Source organism: Xenopus laevis, chromosome 7S, assembly GCF_017654675.1.
Source record: "Xenopus laevis strain J_2021 chromosome 7S, Xenopus_laevis_v10.1, whole genome shotgun sequence".
Taxonomy (NCBI): Eukaryota; Metazoa; Chordata; class Amphibia; order Anura; family Pipidae; genus Xenopus; species Xenopus laevis.
Window position 1 is genome coordinate 69,680,437 of NC_054384.1, and position 12,542 is coordinate 69,692,978.

Sequence of the window (12,542 nt, forward strand, 5' to 3'; positions counted from 1 at the left end):
TATATTTCATCCTGCCCCCACAATGACACACTCCATTGTTTGCTAGGCGAGGAAGCCCTTTGATGAGGTAATAAGGAAGGATTGGGGCAAGTTGGGCCAACCCTGCCCCTGGATCCACGAAACCCCCCCCCACTCAGTACCAAAGTTCACATGGACATGAACCTGGAACAGTAACTTTTGGTCAAGGTAGACTCTTTAAACAGTTACCTAACTCAACCTAAATCAAATTTGTTAGTAGAACTTTTCTGCATTTCTGATGTGTAAATATGAGGCAGTGGGTTAAATACTTTGGTCAAACACTCGACGGTCCAAATAAAGGCAATGGTAAACGAGGAAATGTGTTGCCTGTGGAAAATCTGTGCTACTGTCAGGTGACAATTCTCATGAAAATACCTTCCCCTCCTTTAAATCTTAAAAAAACATTGGTGGCCTAGGGCCTTAAGAGTTGAAAACATTGGTCACCTGGGGCCCTAAGAGTTAAAAACATTGGTGGCAAGGGGCTGTAAGATTAAAAACATTGGTCGCAAGGGGCCCTAAGAGTTAAAAACTTTGATAGCCTGGGACCATAAGAGTTGAAGACATTGGTCGCCTGGGGCCCTGAGAGTTAAAAACATTGGCGGCAAGGGGCCCTAAAAATTAAAAACATTGGTGACAAAGGGGCCCCAAGAGTTAAAAACAATGGTGACAAAGGGGCCCTAAAAATTAAAAACATTGGTGACCTGGGGCATAAAGAGCTAAAAACAATTGTGGCAAGGGGCCCTACTACAAATATCCTTATCATCTACAGTGGGGGTACAATATCCCTTATAATACACAATACTCAGAGTTCCCTGTATAACTCAGCCTGTAGCCTTGTGCATTTATATGTGATGTCTATAGCCTTATAATTTACAATGGGGGTTTATTATCCCCTATAATACATATGTAACAGTTCCCAGTGTAACTCAACCTGCAGTCTTGTGCATTTATATTGTCACAGAACCCCTCAATCACTTCTAATATCCTTATGAATGACAGTATAGGGTGCACAGTCTCTGTTATAATACAAAACACATGAGTTAAACGATAGTTCCCTGTATAACTCACCAGCAGCCGTGTGCCTTTATATGGATTCTCAAATCCTTATAATTTACAGTAGGGGTACATTATGCATTATAATACACAAAATATACTCATTGTTCCCTGTATAACTCAGCCTGTATCCTTGTTCCTTTATATGGTCCCAGAAATGTTTCACCGTCCCTCTCTACTATAGCACCTCATCTATTCAATGTGGCAAAACTGCTGATCCCCACATGATAGAAATCGCTGCAGCCCCCAATAATCCAGGACTGGATAAACAAAATGAGTGAATTATACCATTCTGAGGAAATCTCAGCTACAGCCCCTGAATATGTCACTAAATTTACAGCTAAATGGATATACTGGACCCTCTGTAAAGGGGTTGTTCACCTTCCAAACACTTTTTTCAATTCAGGTGTTTTTAGATTGTTCCCCGGAAAGGAAAACTTTTTTCAATTACTTTCCATTATTTATTTTTTACTGTTGAATGTTGAAAGTTGAATGTTCCTGTCTCTGGTGTTTGATTCTAGCAGCTCAGTAATTCAGGTGCAGACTCTGAACTGTTACAATTTTGGAACATTAAGTTGATACATTTCTCAGCAGCCTCTCTGGAGTATTAGCAACTATTGTATCAATTCTAACAGCTGCCTGTAATGAAACCCAGAGATTCTGCTCAGCAGGGACAAAGATAAGAAATGTATCAACTAAATGTATCCATTTAGAACAGTTTACAGGGTCGGCGACCCCCAGGGCTGCTTCAGAAGGTAAAAAATGACACTTTACACTTCAATATTTGAAAAACTGTGACACATAGAAAATAGAAAGTCATTGGAAAATGTCATTATTTCTGGTGATCTATCGGAAAACAACTAGTTGTTTGAAGGTGAACCATCCCTTTAATGAGAGGCTGGGTTGTGCGCTGGGCCCCTCGGAAGTGCCAATTTAAAAAAAAAGCAACAAAATTGTCTACCTCTACAGCCACTCTGAAGATAATCCTCCCAGCCGCTCCTAAATTAATCCTTCTAGACACTTTGCAGATAATCCTCCCAGCCGCTATGAAGATAATCCGCACAACCGCTCTGGAAATAATCCTCCCATCTGCACTGTGGATAATTCACTCAATCCATATGAAGATCATCTGCCCAATCACAACAAAGAAAATCCTCCCATCCAACCGGAAGATAATCCTTCCAGAAGCTTTTAAATTAATCCTCTCAGTTTCCTCTCAATCGCTCTGAAAATGATCCTCCCAGCTGATCTGAAGATAATCCTCCCATCTGCACTGCGGATAATTCACTTAGTCCATATGAAGATAATCCTCTCAGTCGCAATGAAGAAAATCCTCCCATCCGACCTGAATATAATCCTCCCAGCCGCTCTGAAGATAATCCTCAAAACCGCTCTGGAAATAATCCTCCCATCTGCACTGCGGATAATTCACTCAGTCCATATGAAGATAATCCTCTCAGTCGCAATTAAGAAAAACCTCCCATCCGACCTGAATATAATCCTCCCAGCCGCTCTGAAGATAATCCTTAAAACCGCTCTGGAAATAATCCTCCCATCTGCACTGCGGATAATTCACTCAGTCCATATGAAGATAATCCTCTCAGTCGCAATGAAGAAAAACCTCCCATCCGACCTGAATATAATCCTCCCAGCCGCTCTGAAGATAATCCTCAAAATCGCTCTGGAGATAATCCTCCCATCCAATCTGAAAATAATCCTCACAGCCGTTTCGAATATAATTCTCCCAGCAGCTCTGAGGCTATGGATACACGTGCGGATGTTCGGCGCAGTTTCAGTGCAGTTTTTAAAAAAGCCGACCACTGCATAAATACGCTAGCAGTTTCAATCTTGGGCATTTTTTTTTTTTAAAAAAACGCGTCGCGAACCTCTGTGAAAATCCACAAGTGTCAATAGCCTGAAGATACACCTCCCAGCCGTTCTGACGGTAATCCTCCCATCCGACCTGAAGATAACCCAACCTCTCATTAGATAATCAAGCCACTCTGAAGATAATCCTCAAAACCGCTCTGAAGATAATCCATCTGCTCTGAAGATAATCCTCCCAGATGCTCTGAAGATAATCCTCCCAGATGCTCTGAAGATAACCCTCCCAGGTGCTCTGAAGATAACCCTCCCAGGTGCTCTGAAGATAACCCTCCCAGGTGCTCTGAAGATAACCCTCCAAGGTGCTCTGAAGATAATCCTCCAAGGTGCTCTGAAGATAATCCTCCAAGGTGCTCTGAAGATAATCCTCCAAGGTGCTCTGAAGATAATCTTCAAAGGGCTCCAAAAAATAATCCAGGCACTCTGAAGATAATCCACCCAGCCTATCTGAAGATAATCCTCCCAGCCGCTCCGAAGATAATACTCCCAGCCGCTCCGAAGATAATACTCCCAACCCTCTGCAAATAATCACACAAAATGAGGTCTCAAAAGTAATTGCTTTATTGGGCCAACTTCCAAATTCCTTTCTTTACCCTTTCCCTGGCAGCCGTTTTGTCCTAGATGCGAACATCTACTGCCAAACAGTTTTTAGATATTTTGCACTCTTTCACTTTAAGGGCCTTTCCTGGGGTGGTCTTTTAGTTTACCCAGGAAAACAATATATTGTTTTTTTCAGGACAACCTGAACTTTCACAATATGCAATTATGGTGTAATTCTACTTCTGTAAAAAAATATAGGCTTCTAAGTGTCTAATAAAATGAAAAAAATCATGTTTCACAAAGAACAATCACATATATCAGAAACATCATTTATTTTATGTACGAGAACACAGCCGATTTAGAAAGGTCTATGTCTCCTGAACGCGGCAATACCAAATATATATAGTTTTATGGAGATTTCTCACTTTTATAGCTCAAAATCTACAAGCAGTACACAACCAAATTTCCAAAGCAACACTCCCCAAACTGCATACTTTTGATTTCAAGGCCAAACATTCCGCTAACAGTAGGTTTACCCTAGAAAACTACCCATTACTAGAAAGAACAGATTCTGGTGAACCAAAAATGGGTAAAAATATCTTTGTACTCTAAACTACCAAGTTGCAATTGTTTCCTAAAGTTATAATGTTTTATAGAAATTGGTGAATTTTTTGAAAAATGACCTCAAAGCTTCCACTCTACAGCAACATATCTCCCACACATCATTAGGTATCAATGTAAAACACCCCAAATATGAAATCCTGGGGTCCACTGAACAGTTTGATGCCCAATATGTATAGGTGTACCCAAGCACGTGGCACAGGGGGCCCCAAAAGGAAGACCTCCCGTTTGTTCTGTCATTTCAGATACTGCAAAATCAACACATTAGTTTTGGGGGGCGGCAAAGGTAGAAAAAAGTACGTTCACCCCAGAAAACCATATATTTTAGGAAAGTACACATTCCCCTGAATCCAAATTGGGTATGCATGTCTTTCTACACCAAAGTACCAAGCGGCAAACCATTCCTAAATTTGGTAATTTCGGCGACATTTCCAAAAATCACTTCAAAATTTCTACCCTGCAGCATCGTATTTCCCACATACTTTTAGGTATCAAGATAAATCACCCCGTCTCTCTTCTTAACCTTTCTTCCCCCCTTCTTTCTCTCCCCCCCTCCTAGTGTCTGTTTCTCCCTCCCTCCCCACAAGCCAGCTGCATGTATGGCATTACGTTGAACTATCTTGAGCAGGGCAGGATTTACTTACTGGGAGCCTCTAGGTCCAATGCTGTTATCCGAACAACAAAAAAAAACAAAAACAAAACAAAGTAAAACCATTAGAGCATATGTACAGGGTACAGTATACTAACCTGCACTGTTGCGGCTCCCCTGGGCTGAATTCGAGACTACCCAGACTCGAACTGACTCACTGGTTTGGCTCTGCTCTCATTCTCTGACCCCCCTTCCTCACTTTCTTTCCCCTCTTTCCCCTCGCTACTACTTTTATTGTTTACTTTTTTCCTCCCCTCTTGGATCTCTGCAAAGCATTGATAGCGGATTGGCCAATACTTACCACATACTACAGCTTGAACACGTGACGACAGCACTAATACGGACAATTATTCGCTTATATGCTCAATACATAGGTTTATTGGTGACTTAAAGATATGTCTTTAGCAGTGCCTACAAGTCTTGTTATTCCATTCTTCGATACTGTAACTGAACCATTCGCTCATGTGTTACTTTTATGCTTGTAAGAGTTTTTCTTTTTTCTATGAAAATAAAATCTTCAAATAATAAAAAAAAAAAGATAAATCACCCCAAATATGAAAGCCGAGGGTCCTCTGAACAGTTTCATGCCCAATATGTATAGGTGTACCCAAGCACGTGGCATACAGGGGCCCCAAAAGGAAGACCCCCATATAGTCTGTCATTTCAGGTACTGCAAAATCAACACATTTACATCGTTTGGGGGGGGGGGGGGGCAAAAGTAGAAGAAAGTATGTTCACCCCAGAAAACCATATATTTTCGGGAAGTACACATTGCCACGAATCGAAATTGGGTATGCATGTCTTTGTACTACAAAGTACCAAGCCGCAACCCATTCCTAAATTTGGTGATTTTGGTGACATTTCCAAAAATGACTTCAAAATTTCTACCCTGCAACATCGTATTACCCACATACTTTTAGGTATCAAGAGAAATCACCCCAAATATGAAAGCCTAGGGTCCTCTGAACAGTTTGATACCCAATATGTATAGGTGTACCTAAGCACGTGGCATATAGGGGCCCCAAAAGGAAGACCCCCATATGGTCTGTCATTTCAGGTACTGCAAAATCAACACATTTACATTGTTTTTGGGGGGGCAAAGGTAGAAAAAAGTAAATTCACCCCCAGAAAACCATATCTTTTCAGAAAGTACACATTCTCACGAATCCAAATTGGGTATGCATGTCTTTCTACTCCAAAGTACCAAGCCGCAAACCATTCCTAAATTTGGTGATTTTGGTGACATTTCCAAAAATCACCTCAAAATTTCCAACATGCAGCATCGTATTTCCCACATACTTTTAGGTATCAAGAGAAATCACCCCAAATATGAAAGCCTAGGGTCCTCTGAACAGTTTGATGCCCAATATGTTTAGGTGTAACCAAGCAGGTGGCATATAGGGGCCCCAAAAGGAAGACCCCCCCCCCCTTGTATGGTCTGTCATTTCAGGTACTGCAAAATCAACACATATAGATAGTTTTGGGGGGGAGCAAAGGTAGAAAAAAGTACATTCACCCCAGAAAACCATATATTTTCGGAAATTACACATTCCCGCGAATCCAAATTGGGTATGGATGTCTTTGTACTCCAAAGTACCAAGTCGCAAGCCTTTCCTAAATTTGGCGATAAAAGCAACAGTTTTTACATTTTTGAAATTGCCTAAAAATATTGCAATTGGCCGCATTTATCTCACCCAATTTCTTGCATACAATAGTAAAACACCATAAATATTGATGCCAAGGGTCTACTGAACAGTTTGATGACCAATATGCATAGATATACCAAGGCAGCTGGCATGTGCGGACCCCAAATGAAAATAGTGCATATGATTTTTCTCCGCTGCCGATTCACCTTCTGTGAACATAGACCCTTGACTTCATATTATGTGCCTCAAAACCCTCCTAACAGCAAAGACCCCCCAAAACCATATGTTTTTGGAAAGTACACATTCTGCCGAATCCAACAAAGATAACGACGTCTTTCTACACCAAACTACCAAACTGCAAAGCTTTTCTAAACGTAGAGGTTTTTACAACATTTCTGAAAATCGCCTAAAATTGTTGCAGTTTCCCGCATTTATCGCACACAATGTTTTACGTATAAAGAAAAATCACCCTAAATATGGACGTCAGAGGTCTACTGAATAGTTTGATGCCCAATATGCAAAGATTTACCAAAGTATGTGGCGTGTACGGACCCCTACATGAAAAACATGCATATGAATTTTCACAGTAGCCAACTAAGCTGCGGAAAAGAGAGCCCCAACTGTGCGTTATGTGCCGTAAGACCCACAAAATGTAAAAAGACCCCCAAAAAACTATATATTTTTGGAAAGTAAAATAAATCTTTCTATACCAAAGCACCAAACAGCAAAACAATACTAAAGATTCATAAGGAACAATAATGCAGGGATAAAATTGCAATAAAACCACAAAAATAGCGTAAATCAATGAAATAAAATAATTGATCCGACAGCGTAATTAGTGGCCGAAATCGATTATCCAATAGTCACGCTGTCAAAATAACATGTTTTTAGGCAAAACAAACGGTACAATGAATAAGTAAAAAAAAAAAAAACACACCTGTTTGTGAGTTTTTGTGTATACATATTTGTGCACTAATAAAAGTTGTCAGAGTGTGCAAATACATGTAATTAAGTGTAAATAAGTGTACAAAAACGACCAAGTGTGCTATAATAAAAAAAATTTAAAAAAAAAATACAAATTTTTACTAAAATGTTTATGTAAGTGTATAAATGTACTGTAGGTATGTGTAAGTGCAGGTAAGTCTGTAAAAAAAAAAAAGGGCACTTACCGTTTTTGTAGCAGGAGGATCGCTGAAACCGATGGAGGCAGCCAGAACAGCGTGTCTGCAGAGTTACTGCGCAGCAGGAAGTGTGTGGGCGGCTGTTCCGGAAGGAAGAGGTGAGTAACGCGCAGCAGCGCTATTTGCAGCACATTTGCGTCTTTGAAGTCGGATCTGCGACAATCGTGTCGCAGATCCGACTTGACAGCCCCCAGCCTTGTTGCCCAGGGGGCTGTCAACCCTTTTGACTCTCTGCGGAGGCGGCAAAAGCCCTGAGTAGGGCTCAGCTGCAGGAGAACGTACATGGTACGTTCTTGGCAGCCTGAGCCCTGAACCGCCAGCACGTACGCCGTACGTGCTTGGCGGTTAAAGAACAAAAAATCATTATCCTATTTATCCAGATTAGCATCCAGGCAATCCTAGCTCCCCAACTGGTAGAAATCTTCAGTAGAGGTATGGAACCTGTTATCCAGAATGCTCAGGGTTTTCTGGTAACAAACCTTTTCGTAATTTGGATCCTCATACCTTTAGTCTACTAGAAATTCATTTAAACAATAAATAAACCCAATAGGCTGATTTTGCTTCAAATAAGGATTCACTATCACTTAGTTTGGATCAAGTACAAGGTACTGTTTAATTATCACAGAGAAAAAAGAAAACGGTTTTTAAAATTTTGGATAATTTGAATAAATGGAGTCTATGGGAGAAAGCCTTCTTGACATTCAGAGCTTCTGGATTACAGGTTTCCAGATAACAGATCCAATACCTGTAAAAAAACATTTAAGCAAGTGATCCTAGAACTACCAATATATATATATATATATATATATATATATATATATATATATATATATATATATATATATATATATAATATATATATATATATATATATATATATATATATATATATATATATATATATATATATATATCATGAAAAAAACATTCTGTAGAATTTTACACCAACCACATCACACTAAAAACCTAAAAAATGGGCTCTATGCTAAAAATAACCCACAATATCAACCCCCCAATATCTCCCACAGCAATGCTGGACTAAATACAAACATGTTCTGTACCGACCAAAGCCATAATACTTACCATGAGAGTGTCCCAGGCAAACGTCTTCCTCTGTCTTCTGATCTCTCTTCTATCCCTTCTGCTATATCCTTCTCTTTTCTTCAGCTTCTTATTTGCATATTCCTGATAAAGACAAATGTATGTAAAAAAAATCCATTAAAAAAAACTATATTATGGGTTTTTTTTTGACAATATAAACTTTTCAAATCTGCCGTAATTTTTGTACAATTCCATTTCTGTAACAAGATATAGACTAAAAAATGAAGGTGAAAAAGATCAAATTGAAGGTCACTTTAGAAACCAACATACTTTAGGTTCCAAGTCCAAAACTCCCACTAACTGTAGGTTCACCCTACAGAATCATAGACTTTTTTTTTACAAAATACACACAACCACCAATATGAGCCCATAACCCTTTAGCCCACACAAAACCTCTGGCTCACTGTCCTGACCTGACTCATAACACTGCTACAGTGCACTATAAGAAAACTAAACCTATGCTAACTGAGCCTCACACTTCCTACTCACTTGGGTCCTGGTTGTGGTTCTCCTGCAAGGTGGCTTCTTCAGTAGATGTTCATCCTGTGATGCACATCTGTCCCTGTGGCTTGTCTCCAATTCTCTTCTAAACTCCACCCCTTGCTATGTGTTTCACTACTCTCACTCCCTCTAGTGGCCAAACACTATATATACAGGTAACATAGATCCAACCCAACTCTACACTGCCATCTAGGAGCAGAAGTTGGTACAGGTATGGGACCTGTTATCCAGAATGCTCGGGACCTGGGGTTTTCCGGATAATGGATCTCCGTATTTTGGGTCTTCATGCCTTAAGTCTACTAGAAATTAATTTAAACATTAAATAAACCCAATAGGCTGGTTCTGCTTCCAATAAGGATTAATATAATCTTAGTTGGGATCAAGTACAAGCTACTGTTTTATTATTACAGAGAAAAGGGAAATCTTTTTAAAAAATTTGGATAAAATGGAGTCTATGGGAGACATCCAGGAAAGCTCCGAATTACGGAATGGCTATCGGGTTTCCGGATAAGGGATCCTATACCTGTAATTACAATGCAATAACTTGTGAATGCCTTTAAAGATTAATGGCACACTGGGAGATATGATGCCCCACGTTTCAATTTGTGCAACCATGGGTGAAACATATCCCTGAAATGTTTTTCCACTGGCCAGGGCCAGAAACTAGGAGCAGGCAGAAGAGGCAGGTCCTACGACGCAATGAAAGGGGGCGCTGGGAGCTACCTTTAAAAATGTCTTCTGCCTTCCCCTAGCCGGGTTCCCACCCCTTACTCCCCTTTGCTCTCCCCTCCCTTGTCACCCTCCCCTCCGTTGCTTTCTCTACCCACCTTCGTCGCATTCTCCTCCCCTCCATTGCTCTCTCCTTCTTTGGGTGCATCCGGGTTGTTCTGCCACCGGCAATAAAGTAAAGTCAGTCGGAAAACATATCGGCACTTTGCTTCCCAAAATGCAACTTCAAGGTAACTTAATAACTTTTTATTACCAGCAGGGAAACATTTGGGACAGAGATTTGCATTAAATTCTATTTTCTGTATAATCTTGTCCAGCCCTAGAAGGGATTTTGATCTCCATCTCTTAATTCTGCTAAAAACATATAAACTTTAACTTAGTTACCATCAAGTACAAGACACTGGTTTTATTATTAGAGAAAAAGGCAGTCACTTTTAAAAAGTATAGGTTATTCCTTTGTACTAAGCTTCATGCACTGAATCCAGGATTTGCATATTCAATTAGGGGTTGGGAAGGGAAATTACATAACTATTGGTCACAAAACAGGAATGTAAAAAGTGGAAAAAATATTTTTACTTCCTTGTCAGTTTTCATATGCAAATTAAGATTCCGATCTGGTATTCGGTCGGAACTTAATGAAGGTATTCTGGAATTTGCCTATCCCAAATTACCCCGACACCATACGGCTGGCAACAAGACCAGAGAGCATGCTCAGATGGCAGGCTCCTCAGGGCTGGAACTCTATGACTGGACTGTCAACACAAGATTGCGCACAATGCTTTAAGGACCAGGGCGTATACAGTGCTATTGCACCTCAATAAGTGATTGCTGGCAGGCCTTAATCGTTAAAATTAGAGGAGGATTAAGACCGACCTCTCCCTCCTAACAGAGTGGACGACAACGAAAACAGGCAAGCTCAGGACAATGCCTAGTTTGCTCAAAAGACTGTACAGAGAGGATATCAAAAAACTATGGCAGGCATGGGAATTCCCCGTGTACTAAGCACAATATTAGCAGGAACAGCCCCCTAAAGTTATAACTCATAGCCTGTACTAGAGAGTTCCCATAAAAATATAGGCAAGCATTGAAATTCCCCTGTACTAGAACCAATTTCAGCAGGAACAGTCCCCTAAAATGTTATATAGTTTACAGAATGATCCCATAAAAACAGGGGCAGCATGGGTAATTCCTCTGTACTAAGTAACATTTTAGCATAAACAGCCCCCTAAATTTGCTACATAGCCATGAATACAAATTTATCCATATAAATAACATAGTGAGCAAGCCATATGTATGTACCCAATGATACTAAGCCACCGATCAGAAGTAGGAACAGTCCCCCTCATTTGCTGAGTTGCTCTTAGTCTGTTACGAGACATCACATAAACTAATGCAGCATAGGTAATCCCCATGTAGTAAGCATCAATTTCAGCAGGAACAGAAGTTACAATCAACACAGAACTGATATGGTGCCGCAATTTATAAGCAAACGAGAGCTTTCTGAGCTGTTTTATGCAGTATGTAGAACATTCTGCATAATAAATACAAGCGTTCTATCTTGCACTATTGTGACAAATCTATTAGTAAAACTTATTTAATGCATCACTACTTTTCCTTCTGGTGGTGATTCTTATAAAAACATTCTTTCTAATTTAAAGCATAGCGCGAGTAACAGGTCCGAACTGCAATGGGAACACTACTGATGGGCCGCTCCATGGCCATATTTAAAATGTAATTAGATGTGACAAGCAGCGACGCGCTTCCTATCCTCTACAGTCAAAACAGCATGTTGGCATGAGCGCCTCTTTCATGCAGATAATTCCATTGAAGATAATCCCAGTGCTGCTCTGAAAGGTAATCCAGCTGTTCTTAAAAGTAATGCTCCTAGACCAGCTCTGAAGATAATCCAAACCATTCTTGAGAAATCCAACCACTCCTCCCAGAGCTCTGCATAGACAATCATCTTATAGTCCTTTCTGATACAATTTTTCCATCCGCTCGGAAAATTTAATCCTTCCCATGCATCTCTGAAGATAATTCCTCCCAATTGTTTTTGAAGATAATCAGCTGCTCCAAAATTATCCCAGAAGCTTTGCAGATAATCCTCCCAGCGCGCTATTGCAAATACAATAACCACAAAATGACTGTTATCAAAAGTATTAACTCACCAAAGAAAAAACAAAAAAAAAATTAGAGAGGTCCACATGCACCCAACCCTGAACCTTCAGCTAGGGGGAGCAGATGAAACGATTATGATTGGAGCCGACAATCATGCAACACTACTTCATAGACAGATGTGCTAAAAGAACTAAAGGTTACTTCTATTTACAGTCTGATGCTTTAAGGAATAGATTCCTATGAGTGCCTGCTCCAGATCATCATATCCAGTCTTTACAATGGCGGACAATTATTAAATAGACTCTCATGTGCACAAACATCCCTCCCCTACCACTTGCAGCTTTACCACCAGGCTGAGAAAAATATACCTTATTACTTGCATAATAAACAAAAATTATCCTGACTCGCGTGTGGTCGGCACGGGGGGCGTGAGCAGATGGTGTTCTGGAGCTCCGTGACAACTATCCTGAATACCCGGTGGCAATGGCTAGAAGCTACAAA